The following is a 12,775-nucleotide window of genomic DNA, read 5'->3' as shown; positions in this document are numbered from 1 at the left end:
GGCCATGGCTTGACAAAGTTGCTCCGTTTCTTTTAGCAGCTTGAGAATAGGCACGTTCTCTCCCTCATCTGCTCATGCAGAGGCCTTACGTTAGTAGCCTTGCTTTCCTCACATAGCTGGGTACCCAGAAACACCCACGGAGTGCTCAGCTTCAAAGGAGAGAGGGGGCACCTTGGGCTGGCCCTGCCATTAAAGGGGGCTGACTGCCACTGCCCACATGGCCTGCCATTCCTTGCCTGCCATTCCTTTTGGGACTTCCTCCAACCATTCTTTTCTTTTTTTTTTAAACATTTTTTTAAAAGACTTTATTTATTTATTTATATTTAGAGGAGAAGGAGAGAGGGAGAGAAACATCAATGTATGGTTGCTTTTCATGCATCCCCTGCTGGTAGTTGGCCTGCAAGGAACTGACCTGCAACCCAGGCATGTGCCCTGACTGGGAATCGAACCGCGATCCTCTGGTTCACAGGCCCACGCTCAATCCACTAAGCTACACCAGCCAGGGCCCTCCAACCATTCTTAACCCTGCGGTTCAATCATGATGGCTTAGACAGAACTGAGTGTGGAAGCGACTCAGTGGGGAAGTCATGGCTTTTGCCTTGAAAGTTTGTGTGGTTCTACTTTGCTGTCCAGAACCCATGGAGATTGCTTGCTCAGTGTGTTATAAACAGAATTGTTCCTTGGGCCGGATGCCTTGGAAGTAGGGACCCTTGTACTGCTTCACAGTGTTAAAGACTCTGCTGTAACAGAGGACTGGTCCACGCATTGATGGAAGGGGCTTCTCCTAAAGCTGAAGAATATGACTATGGCTGAGTGTTTCTAAAAATCTTGAGAACTTCATCCTTTCCCCGCTTCCGACCAATTTAGTACTCTAATCTTTAAGCGAAGAGAAATTTGACCATGTGCTTGCGAGCTCTTTATAGTTTGTGAAAACAAATGTTTGTTTGGTTGCATGCATCGAGGTTCGTAAAGAATTGCCCAAAATTCACAGGAGAGTTGTGCATTTTTGCTGTGAAAACACACTCGAGAGAGCAAATCTCTACAGCGCACGTTAGGGTTTTTAGTGTCGTTTAAACCTCACCTGGTCAGAATTCAATCCCTCGCTCACAGCGCGAGGGCCAGAATGACACAAACAAGGGACGGCTGGCATCAAGAGATACCCAACAAGCTGCTCCATTTAGCATCATCTAAATCCTCCTTTAATATGATTAACATCGGATAGTTCTCTCTTTCTGAATCGTCTCCACGTCCAGCCAGGCCACCTCTGCTTTATCTGTAGAGTCTATTTTGAGACCACTTCAGTGCAAGGAGTATGGGGCCTGGGGAGCAGTTTTGTCACTTCTCATGTGACTTCAGACAAGTTATTGGTCTATTTTGGGTCTTCTTCTTCCTTCGGTAAAACTGGGCTCTTTCTGGAAACGTGGTGACAAGGAAGCAGGGGCCTGGATTCTGCCCTGCCCCCCCCCCACTTCCATGCACAAACACACACCTGCTGACATTAGGATCCTAATGTCACCCCACGGTCTTTAACTTAGACCCCCAGTCTTGGCACATTTACTCACAAAAGCTTCAGCTGAGACGCTCCTTTCTTTTCTGTGCCTCTGTGCATGGAGGTCAGTGCTTCAGTGAGATGCTTGAAAAGCCATGGTTCTCATCGCCGGAGCTTTACCAGTGTGGGCCGTGGATGGGAGCCAGAGGTGGACCGACTGAATGCCTCAGCTGATAGGGGGTGTGCACTGTGTGACTCTGGCCTTGAAGTTTCTCCTCTTAGATCGAGTAAAATGACTCTGTAGTCTAACATGAGCAAGGGAAGAGGACGGCAAGGGGGAAAACTGTACATCTTATTTGTTTCTTAATTTTTAAGCATGGCGGAGGGACTCTGAAGTTACATCGTCATGGTGGCCAAAGATCTGGTCCATTCCAAGGAATGTATTAACTTGAGTACTAGCGGGTCTAAGGATAAAACAGCTCATCGATTGCATTTTAAACTTCTCAACTGGTTGTTAGTAAGAGTAATAAAAGAGCTCACATTTATTGACTGTTTACTGTGCCCTGGGCACTCAGATCTAAGTGTTTTCACCAATATTAACTTATTTAGTGTGAATAGTTATAATCATTGGGGTGTGAATACAAGAACAGCTTCAGTTTACCTAAAGATCTGTACTGTTTCTAAGTGATTCTAAATAGGAAGGGACAGGTAAAGGCAGGGAGAGAGAGGCGGGTGCGAGATGAGAGAAAAGAAGGTTGCTTTCCCTCTTCGTTAGACTTCTTTCTTCCTTCTTTCTCGTCTTGGTCTCTCACCCCTTTTCAGCCTTCCGCTCCATCCCTGCCTCGGTCTGAAGCTTGCCGGTGGCCCCTCGCCGTCCCCCTCCAGACCTTGCTGCTGATGGCTCTCAGAGCAGACGGGGAAGGTTTATCACTAGCGAAGAGGGAGTGGCTTGACTCTCTCTCGCTCCTTCTAGACCCTGCATGTCCTGGCCTTTATGAGCCAGGACCTTCTGAGTGACAAGCAGAGCGGTTCTGCCTTTTGTATCAATTTACACAATTGCCAAGATTCTTGGCACGGCACTCAGAGCTAGGGTGGTGAGAGCTTGAGAAGACCCAGGGGACATGGAAGAAGACCCTGAAGGGGGGGGCGCGGGGGGGGGCAGGAACTGCACTTTTAGTTTGTGATAAAGCCAAGGAAAGTTGGCTACGTTGCAGGGAGTGGGGCATCTGGCCTCGGGATGTGAATCTGCGAAGGTGTGCGGGGCGTGTCCAGTTACAGGCTGCGCCTTTCACTCCTGCTTCGCCCATTGAAGGAGATTGGCAACAATAAATTCGTCTTTCCAGGTGTTATGGCATATATTCCCATGTTTCGTTTTCACTTCACTTTGAAGAGCTTCCAAACGAATTTGTTTTTATGGGAAGGGAAAGGGGGTTTTGGGATTCTGTCCCAGTTTTTAAATCATCCTGATACTTTTGACTTTAAGGGCACACGAGCTGGATTTTATTGCTGTTTTGTGGGCCTCACAACTGTGGCAAAGAAGAAGGCAGCGATCACTGTCAATTCCCAAGGCTGGTTTACAGGTTTTGGCAAAGGACCCAACTAAGCCACCAACCTGCGTTAAGGGGCCGAAACACCTACCACCCGAGTCGGACTCCATTCCCTAGGCTAGCCACGCGACGTGGTGCAGCTAAGAAAGGCAGAGGATGGCGAGGCTGGGGATGGTCTTGTGTGAGAGTTGGCTGGCACCTTCATCCAGACTGACTTCTGACTTTAGGGGCAAGTGAGTCGGCTGTTTTGGCGTTTTTTTCGGCTGTTTTTTTTTCGCTCGCAGCTGTGGCAGGAGAGGAGGCAATGCTCAGTGTCCAAGGCTGTGTGGGGCACTCCTTCTCCTCCTCGAACACCATGTGGTAGCTCTTCTGCCCAGTGTGGTCAGCCAGGCATCCCTCCCAGGCCCCTCAGTGGCTGCCCATTTATCCGTAGGCAGCAACCCAAGTCCCAGACAGAGTGGTTAAGCTCCCTTGCCCTCACTAAACGCCCAGGTTTGGGGATGTAAGGTTTAGAAAAAAATAGAATGGGGGAATTTGATTCATCGATTAGCCAGCTTATAAATGCCATTTCCTAAGATTCTAACCCCTTCCTGCGCCAACCAACTGTCATCGAGCCTGGGGTTTGGCTTTTTCTCCGTGTCACATGACAGTCAAGAAGAGTACGCCTGTGGACCTCTTGCTGTACTTTCTGAGTTTCTTCTTAGCGAGAGAAAATAAAGCAGTACCCTTTATACCTCCCCAACCCCCCCACACCCAAACACTCTATACCTAAATACAGACACTGAATCACTGGGTATGTTCTCTCCACCCTGCCTACCCATACCATGCCAGCCCACTCCCGCCCTCAACACTACACACGTGTGAGAAGATTTAGTACATCTGGAAGTCTTTCATTCACATCACCGTCGCTTTAAAGAAAAATGAGGACAGGTGGATTTAGGAAGCACTTCTCTCTGCTGCAAATAGATGCTTAAATAGGAGGATCATTTGGAACCCTGGCACGTGAGTGCAAACCTTCCCCTGCTCTCGCAGCCTTTTGGCCTCCCAGCCGCTGAGCTGTTTAAACGGTGGCGCAACACACTCTTCTTGGTGGGTGGCGGGGAGGCAAAGAAACCCTCACCGTTTCTTTCCTTGCCAGCCCCACCACTGACAAGCCAAATCGATCTCTTAAGAGATGAAATGAATGTTCTCCAAATATATGCACACACATGGCTGTCTGGGAGCAGGTTCTTGGTATAGAAGGGTCGCCCGCAAGGTGGGGAGAGCAGTGGGCGGAAGTGGGGTGGGGGCGGAGTGGAAGTGGGGTGGAGGGTGGGGGCAGGGCAGAAGTGGGACGGGGTCCCTGCCCGGGCTTCCTTTTGCACCTCTGTCCTTCTGGAATTCCAGGAGTGGATCTGTGTAATGAAGGCCCACGGACTTGTCATCTATTTGGGAGTGTCATCGCATTTCCCGCTCCCCGTGTCTTTTTGGTCATTGGGTTACATTCAGGCACAGTAAGATCTACTTTAAAACCTCCTTAGTCAACAGCTTTATTAGTTACAGCATTCCATGACCTTCCTCAACATTCTTAAAGAAAAAGATACAGTGGAACGCCGCTTTACTTTGCTTATTGTCCTTTGTTGTGGTGAACAAAGCGTTTTCTACAGTGGCTATAGCACATAATTATACAGCTTTCAATGGCAGTGTCTTGGCACCTATCAAAGTTCAGAGGAGCCTTTAGCAAAAAAAAAAAAAAAAAAAAGATGTTTTGTGGCAGCCCAGGGAGGGTCTCATCTTTCCTTCAGAAAATAGTTCAAGGCCCTTCTGTCAAGCTTCCCTACTTAGAGCTTTTTCTCCTCCTGCTTCATAAAGTTTAAAGCAAATTCAGTGGAGTTCTATGATCTGTTTCCTTTGAAAGATTGTTCCTCAGCACAGAGAGGGCCTTTGACTTCAAGAGTTCACAGATTCATGTCTTTAGGTATCATATGTCTGACCTTATCAGTTACTCCATTTAATGTCGGAGAAAAAGTCTCAACTCTTTGTGTTTGTCTGTTTTGCCTCTGTGAAATGATTTGGTGAAAAGACCATCCCTTTTAACACACCACCGAGAGGCCGTTTCGGCTGCAACCTGCCCTGTGGCTTTTCTCTCTTTAAAAAAAAAAAAAAAATGTCCTTGTGTTTTGTGTATGGATGAGTTCACAGTGAGAATAGAATTATACAAGGGCAGGCGCACACACAAAAAAAATCTTTTGCTTCCCTCCCTCCCCTCCCCCCTGTGATCTATTGGCTCTCTTGGTGGCTGTACCCCAACAGGCGAAGCCATTTAGCAGACACAGAGGTGGCAGCCATGGCACTGGGGCAGCGCTGGGCTTTCCCTTGCTTCGACCTACCCCTAAGGCCTTCGTAATTAATTGTCCTTCGGAGAAGAGGAAAGTTCAGAGGCAGTGTGTGGAGTGATGCCTATTGTCCGACATTCAGTTCTCCTCGCCTTGGCACTTTCTCTTGGTCCCACAAAGGGTTCCCAGGGGGAGAAAAGGAGCAAGTTCTCCACTGAGAGCCGCCACTGCTGGTGGGAGCTTTCCGTGGGACGTCGGTTGCCATTATGTTCAGCCCGTCCCGGGTGGAATGTCTGAAGAAGTTCTAACGGCCTTTTGAAAACAAGCCTGTGCGTTTCGTCTCGACGAAGCAAGCTCATTTAGCGGACCCAGGCTTGTTCCAAAGTTGGCGATCCCTTTTCATGTGGCAGATTATATTTTCAATCAAATTCCCTCATTTCCCACCCCTCCGCACCCTGATTTTGTTTCGCTTGGATGGTTTGGTTCTTTTTCAGCCATAGAACATAGATTTTAGTAATCATGTACTCATTTCTCTTAACTACCTCAGTATAAATTTGCAAGGATAAGTGTTTTTGCAAGTATTCTTTTCGGTGATGCATAAGACTTTGGTTCTTGAAAGCAGATCATTCTAATTTTAAAGTCGTGAGCGCTTTTAAAATCCCTACTGCCTTAAACCAACCCTCAATGCTATTTGGTAACATGACATGAAGCAAGTACACGCTGGTCCCTCCCCTGTTTTGGGGGGGAGACACCAAACTCAGACAAAATGAGGAGACAGCTATTTGAGAAGTAAAGGAAAAAAGGAGAACCATCGGCGATTATTATACTACTGTTCCTGGTAAATAGAATGAAGTGAAGATAAACAAATATGATTATTTCTCCAAGGAGCAGTGAAGCTATCGTAGGAGAAGGGCTGAAGATCACTGCGCTGTAACATTCACAGCGACTTCAAGAACCACATTGAGAGGAAACCTGGGTATCCCTCAGCCTGTTCTGGAGGAAGGGACCTATAGGGTGGCCAGCACTGGTTCTGTCCCCATAGCTCTTTGAAAACACTTTGACAACAGACCTCTTGGCATTTAAAGGGAAACTGCCTATGGAAGTTGACACAACGAATATAGTCACACCAAAAAGGGGGTCATAAAAAATTCAAGTTTTCCTTATGAATCTTTCATTAGAAGCAATGAAAAGGGACACGACTGTGGTCTAAAGTCCTCCGTGCTCCAAGCCCTTCTTCCGGGCTCTAGGCTATTGTTCTTTCATCTCCTCAAAGAGTCTTTCACTTTCAAATGGACAAAAGTCACTTAAAAGCCAGACAGCTGTACTAACACACCCACCTTACGGAGCGGGGGCCACGGGCAGGTGATGGAGGCCTACCAGGAGACCTCATTTAAAACTGCCGGTGTTGTTTTTATATTCACCTTGAGAGGGAGTGCGTGTTGCTCATTTGTGTCCCCAACCCCCTCTAAGGCTCCCCAACATATTTCTTGCATTTTCTTGACAGCATGATATGGAGACATCCATGATAATATTTGTACCTTGGGTCGCATGGCCTGGGGCCGGTGCATGCAAGTTTGAGCACAGAATTTAGCAGAAAATTTTGGAGTTTGGAGTTTGACTCCAAGCTCCCTCCTTTGATTTCGCCCCTGGCTTCTCTCTAGTCAGTCTCTTCCGGCCAGTTGAAATCTCTCCCTGAGCTTTTCAGATCTGCGCTGCCTCTTCAGGAGTAGCTGGGATTTCGTGGCAAACGCCCACCCACGTAGGGATAAACCTCACCTTGGGACTGAAGGTGGAGTTAGCCATAGGCAGGTCACCCCGGCCTCGGGGCGGCAGCCGCCATGGGCCGTGGAGGGTCTTCCTGTGTGTGTGTTCCCGGGCCCTCCCTCCCCTGTCACCTTGTGTACGGTCTGGTCTGTGACACTGATGGTGATTATGTCATTATTTTGCTCTGGGGGCCCTGGCACATCTGCAGAGCCTAAGCACATCTTCTTTGTTGCGCTGGCAGGCGTCCCACACCACAAATGCTTCATTAGCCCTGCTGCTGGCCCCCTTGCCAGACGCGAGTGCCCAAATGCAGGCTTCTCTCTGCTCCGTTCTTTTGTGTGGCTGATGATCATGTATTCATCTTCCTGCTTCTTCCCCGTTTTCCCCGACTTCTGAACTCCAGATGTCCCAGTTTTCTTGCCCAAATCACTCTGAAGTCTGCAGCGAGAAACAAGGTGACTCCTCACTCTTCAGTCCATCCCCACCCCATTCCCACCTTCCCACTTTCCCGTGGCCCCAGTGAAGAGTGACTTTGAATAACTCCCCGATGGGAGGGCTGATGCGTTCTCACTTGCAATTTGAAAAGATGCCAGGGGATTGCTCCCAGCTTATGATGGTCGATAGGGTTAGAATTTGGCCTTAGGAAATACTGCTTATTCCGTGTATGCCTTTCTCCTCCACCCCTTCTCTCTTCTCGGGTCCTTTATTTGCTCCTGCACATGGCCACATTTTGCCAATTTTCAGAAAGCAGCCGAAAATGGGAATACAGGATTCTTTATGTCGCATTGTGCCTGTTACAGCCGACCGAAGTTTCCTTTTTCTCTGAATGGAATCTTCGCCTCCCCTTTACCCCCAACCAAAGCCCCCCGCCCTCCCCTTCTGCTGTCATAACCTCTTCCCACTGACAATGACCTATTATTAGATATTTAAAGTGACCCGCACTTGGCTGTTTGGGAACCGAGCCGCGACATTTCTCTGATTTTTGATTCTGTGTATTTAACAGAGCCAAAGCTTTAGTTAAGGTGTGCTGGTTTCCACATTAACTGCAGTAAATTTTAGAGCTTAATGTCTTGGGCTGGGGTTGGGTACTCCGTAATTGGTATGTTTAATTTCCCCTTAAAATTGAATTAATTGATCTGTGTTAGCGTATTATAAGCAGCTTCCCCCACAAAAGAGTTTAACTAGTTTTTATTCCCCGACCAGTCACCCAACATGTGATGTTTCAATGTCACCCTCTTGGAGTGAAACACTGATTTCAGATAGAAGGTGGTACCCAAAGGAGCGAGTCCATATTTTTCTGGAAATCGGGGTTAGATTATTGTCCCAAGTGCTAATTCAGAATCCCAGGATGAAGACCCTGGAAAAGATTAAAGAACATTTCTTCCGAGGAATGAGCCACCGTACCATGCCGGTCCCCGAGTTTTCCTGTCACCGAGCCCTACTCTGGATATTAGGAGCAAACCAGCTGACAGAATGGAGGGAGAGAGGTGGCCAGAGCCGTAGACCAAGTAGGCCACCCACTCTGGGCAACGAGCATCTCGGGAGGGGCTGGTGCTTGTCATTGATGAAGTCATTTTCAAAAGACCCAGGATGTCCCCAGAACATTCCCAACTTCCCATTATTAGATCATTATGGTTTTATTGCCCACGGGTTTATTTAAACCTTTTCAAACCCACCCTCATTCGCAGAATAGACCACTCCTCAAGATAGTAATTCTCTAAATTTATTACCTGCTGTGAAAATAGTATCTTCTTGTTATGGCTCTGAGAGTGATTTCCCTGGAGCTCCAAAGGGTTACCCTTGCTGTGATCGCCTGGGATTTCTGCATGGGGCTGTGGCCGTAGTCTCCCTTTGCTCTCTGATTTTATAGACTGATCATTCCTGCCTCTTCATCTTCCTCTCCGCAGAGGAAGGAGCTCTAATCCCTTTTCAAAGTCTAATCTCGTAAAGTTAGTGGGCTGCCCCTGGTCACTTTAGCTGTCCTTCAGTAATGTGCTTCCGGCACAGGGACTGTGTTTTCCCAGGGACAGTTACAGTTGGGGACAGTGGGCCAGAATCCCAGCTGTGGCCAGCCACACCGCAGTTTGCCAATCAGACCTCATGTACACACCCAGTGGGACCTTTCGGATTGCCCCCGAAGTTGGTCCTCAGAAGCTGGATTTTTTTTTTAGAAGCTTCTCAGTCGTACTTATTGGTGAAAAGAGCCCAGAGACCAATTTATGAGACCCTTGGCGAGTGTCCTGGCTTATCTGAGGGTGACTACTGGACAGATTGGGCCAAATAGGAGGGCAGGTCCACCCTGCTGTCCAGATGTTTTCAGTGCTTTTGTGGAGAAAGTATAGGAGTGTTTGATGTCATGGAGACACAGCCTTATTCTTGGGCTTGAGTCTCTAAAAATGACAACTTAAGGAAGAAGAAAGTTCTGGTCTCTGAATTATATTCTCAGGAAGGAACCAAAATGTTTACTTACAAGTAGGTGTTGTTTCGTATAAAAACATCCCCTTGAAATCTTAAAAAAGGAAATCCTTTGGAGAGGCCAATGTCAGTGGTCCCAGGCTAATAATAGCGTAGAACTTAAAAGAGCGTGGATTTTGGAAACAGTCCCCAGGTTCAAATCTCAGCTCTGCCACTTGCCAGTAGCGAACCCTTGGCAAGTGTCCTACCTTCTCTTTGCCTCGGTTTCCTCACCCATAAAACGGGGGAAATAGTACTGCCTGCCTTACAGGGTTGTCCTGAGAATGAAATGAATGTACATGTCTAAACTAGCACCGAGTAAGTGCTGTGTAAGCATTTGCTTTTATTTGCCCGTAGAGCCAAGTAAAAGTTACCTTGTCCAATTATTGCATCATTTCCTGCTGACCCTCTCAACAGGAACACAAACAAATGAGCAAACAGAGAGTTCTCGTCAGAATTGGGACAAAGAGGCGCAGTGCTGAAGTGATTTCAAAAAGACAGTGATTCCCCTGCCCCAAGTGTGGCTGTAAAGGTGACACCGGCCTGGAACATCTCGGGAGTCGTAGTTTCCGGATGAGGGCAGCAATGAGATGACAGGATATGGTGGAAGGAGCACCGGATTGGAGGGTCTGCCTCAGGAGGCCGTACTCGGCTCACCTGTAAAGGGATGAGATGAAACACAGAGCTTCGTCCTAGGTCTGAAATTCTGTGATTCTAGAATGGAAGACATTCTGCATTCTCTAAATAAATCCTGGGCGCGCTTTAAGCAGTGATTGCGGGTCCCCTGGGAATCCAGATGGAGCCACACGGGGCCACGTCTACCCTCGTGGCTCTGCGGTGGCTTAATTATCTCAGTAAACATCTCCGGGGTGCCCGCCGTGGAGTTCTCCCAAAGCCTGCTTCGCAGCTCTCTCAACGGTACCTTTGGAGATGTAGCGACTCCCTTGCTGGGATGACAGAGACTCATTTCTCAGATTCATAAACAATTTATTGACTGAGTTCGCATTCATCTTTATACTTGCTGCTCACTTTATTTGTTGTGTTGGCTGAAGCAGCCAAGCAGTAAGGAGCTCATCTGGGAAGCCCTGGTGCCTGTGGGATTCTAGGAGATGGTGCAGACCCGAGCAAATTAGTGGGGAGTCCGTGCCCCTGTCCTCACACACAGTCTGCCTGGGCCACAGCTCGGCTCCGTCGATCAGTCCTCATAGTATGTTATTAACCTCTGTATAGTGTACAACATCTCCCCTCTTGCGAGGAGACAGACTTAGTTGTTTTAGGTGGTATAACTACCTTCACTGCTGGGCTTGCTTAGTAAATGTTACAAGAACAGAACCATTCTTCCCTTTAGGTGTTCCCTAAAGATAGCAACCTAGATGATGAAAGGTTTTCCCAGTGGGGTTTTGTGGCAGTGTACGAGTGCGGGGGCCATGGGTAGGTATCAAATCCTTATAAGTCATTGAGATATGTATTTGTCATCTTTCTTTTGGTGGTTGTGCCCAGTTTCCATTTGGAAAAGACTACCCTAACGTTTATCAGTACCACTGGCTACTAAAAGTGACTTTTAGTAAAAGGTAACATTTTCTCTGAGAACAAGGCGGGGGGGTGGGGGGGGTTGGGGGTTGGGGCCGTGAGGGGTGAAGGCAGAGAAGTGGCCGGAAGCAGAAATAGGTGGAAGGAGATGAAAGGCTCTGCTTTCAAGGCCACTCCATTTCCTTTCGCACAGCCTGTCTTGCGAGATTTATTATCTTACATGACCTGCAGGTGTATAAGACAGTCTGCATGTCGACTCCTGGCCTTGCCCTTTCGCAGGGCCAGCCCTGGGTCTGACAGCTCTACTGGGTCTGATCCTGGGTCTGAGGCTCTACTGCAAACAGTGTCTCAGTCCCATTGGGTGTGGGGCCATTCTGGAATCTTTTTTCTCTGCCTTCCCAAACTACTTACCTTTCTTGACAAAGCAATGTCAAAGTTCCCCACAAGCTCTTAGGTTACTTTTGAAATACAACTCATGTTAAGTTTGTGCAAAGGGTCACTGGGGAGAGACCGAACAGAATTCTCTAGAAATACAAAATGGAATTTCCCTGACAGAACAAAGATCTTCCTGTTAAAAGCAAATGAGGGGACCGAGGCCCTTCATCCCAGCCCTTTCCCAAAGCAGGCCGCTGGTTACGTGGGATGCAGACACTGTAGTCAGTGGAGCCGCAGTGTGTTTGCAACCCGCATCCTCGGAAGCTGCTTGATTATCTCGCGAGACTTTGTTGCTCACTGCAAGCGATGGCTTTCATAGTCCGGCCTGAACCCCGCTTCCTAACAGTTTCTCCCTGGGCTCCTCCCTCACATTGGCCCATCAGTGTGAATGCAGGGCACGCAGATGAGTTTTAATGTTAGCCTAGGCAAAGCCTAATTAGGAAGGTAAATCTCCTGCCGAAAACAATCACGTAATGCATTCCCAAACGAAACAGGAGTAACTGGATTATCTGTGCCCCGGCTTCCCATCCTGCAATATTGGAGAGTTTACGCCGAGTCGGTTTTGGAGAATCTCCCATCCAAGAACGGCTCCCAGCTGGGCCCTATTTATTTTAACACCTCGCCCAGGAGTTGCAGCAAAAGTTAAACGTCGAGCACTATCAGCCTGTCTTGAACTCAGACACCAAGGGCACATCACTTGTGGGGCTGACTCGCAGGGAAGCCAGTGCGCAGGTCCGAGTGACTGGTATCCAAGCTGATGCATTAGGTGTGCTATAAAGGAGGGATGGGCGCCTCCATTTAGTCCATTTAAATACTTACTGGCAGGAAAGCTTCTCATGAAAATCTCCTAATCAAAGCAGGGCGAGGCTGAAGTCTTCCTTGTTCTTCTGGGTGTGGCCCGTGAACTCTCTCCTGTGGCCTTAGATGCGCCTGGGGGGTGGGGTGGCATTGAAGGTGGAATTCAGGTGGGACGGTCCCAGCTGTTCCGCAAGAACGACCAGTGTGCTGACCAGTGGGGCACACAGGGCGAGTGAAGAATGAACGACCATGGAGTTGTCAGCCCCCAAGTCTGGCCAAGAGCCCGGGTTGGCTGACCACAGCCTACAGGCCAGGTCGCGTCCTCAGTCTGTGTTTTGTGATCCTGAGTTAAGAATGGTTTTTATAGTCTTAAGGGTTGTCAAAAAGAAGACTATGCAACAGAGATTGAATGAGTGCCCAGGGCCCATGTATTGACTGTCTAG

The 12,775-nt window shown here is 48.3% G+C and overlaps 1 protein-coding gene across 7 annotated transcripts in view; it reads left to right on the top strand.

The window, feature by feature from the left end:
• The window catches only part of PROX1 (prospero homeobox 1), a 52,039-nt gene that overhangs the window by 23,869 nt on the left and 15,395 nt on the right, over positions 1-12,775 (top strand). The gene's annotated exons all lie outside the window — the stretch shown is intronic.

Source organism: Sturnira hondurensis, unplaced genomic scaffold (genome assembly GCF_014824575.4).
Source record: "Sturnira hondurensis isolate 20B ecotype Veracruz unplaced genomic scaffold, ASM1482457v3 Scaffold0022215, whole genome shotgun sequence".
Taxonomy (NCBI): domain Eukaryota; kingdom Metazoa; phylum Chordata; class Mammalia; order Chiroptera; family Phyllostomidae; genus Sturnira; species Sturnira hondurensis.
Note: the sequence above shows the minus strand (reverse complement) of the source record. Positions and strands in the feature narration are given on the sequence as shown.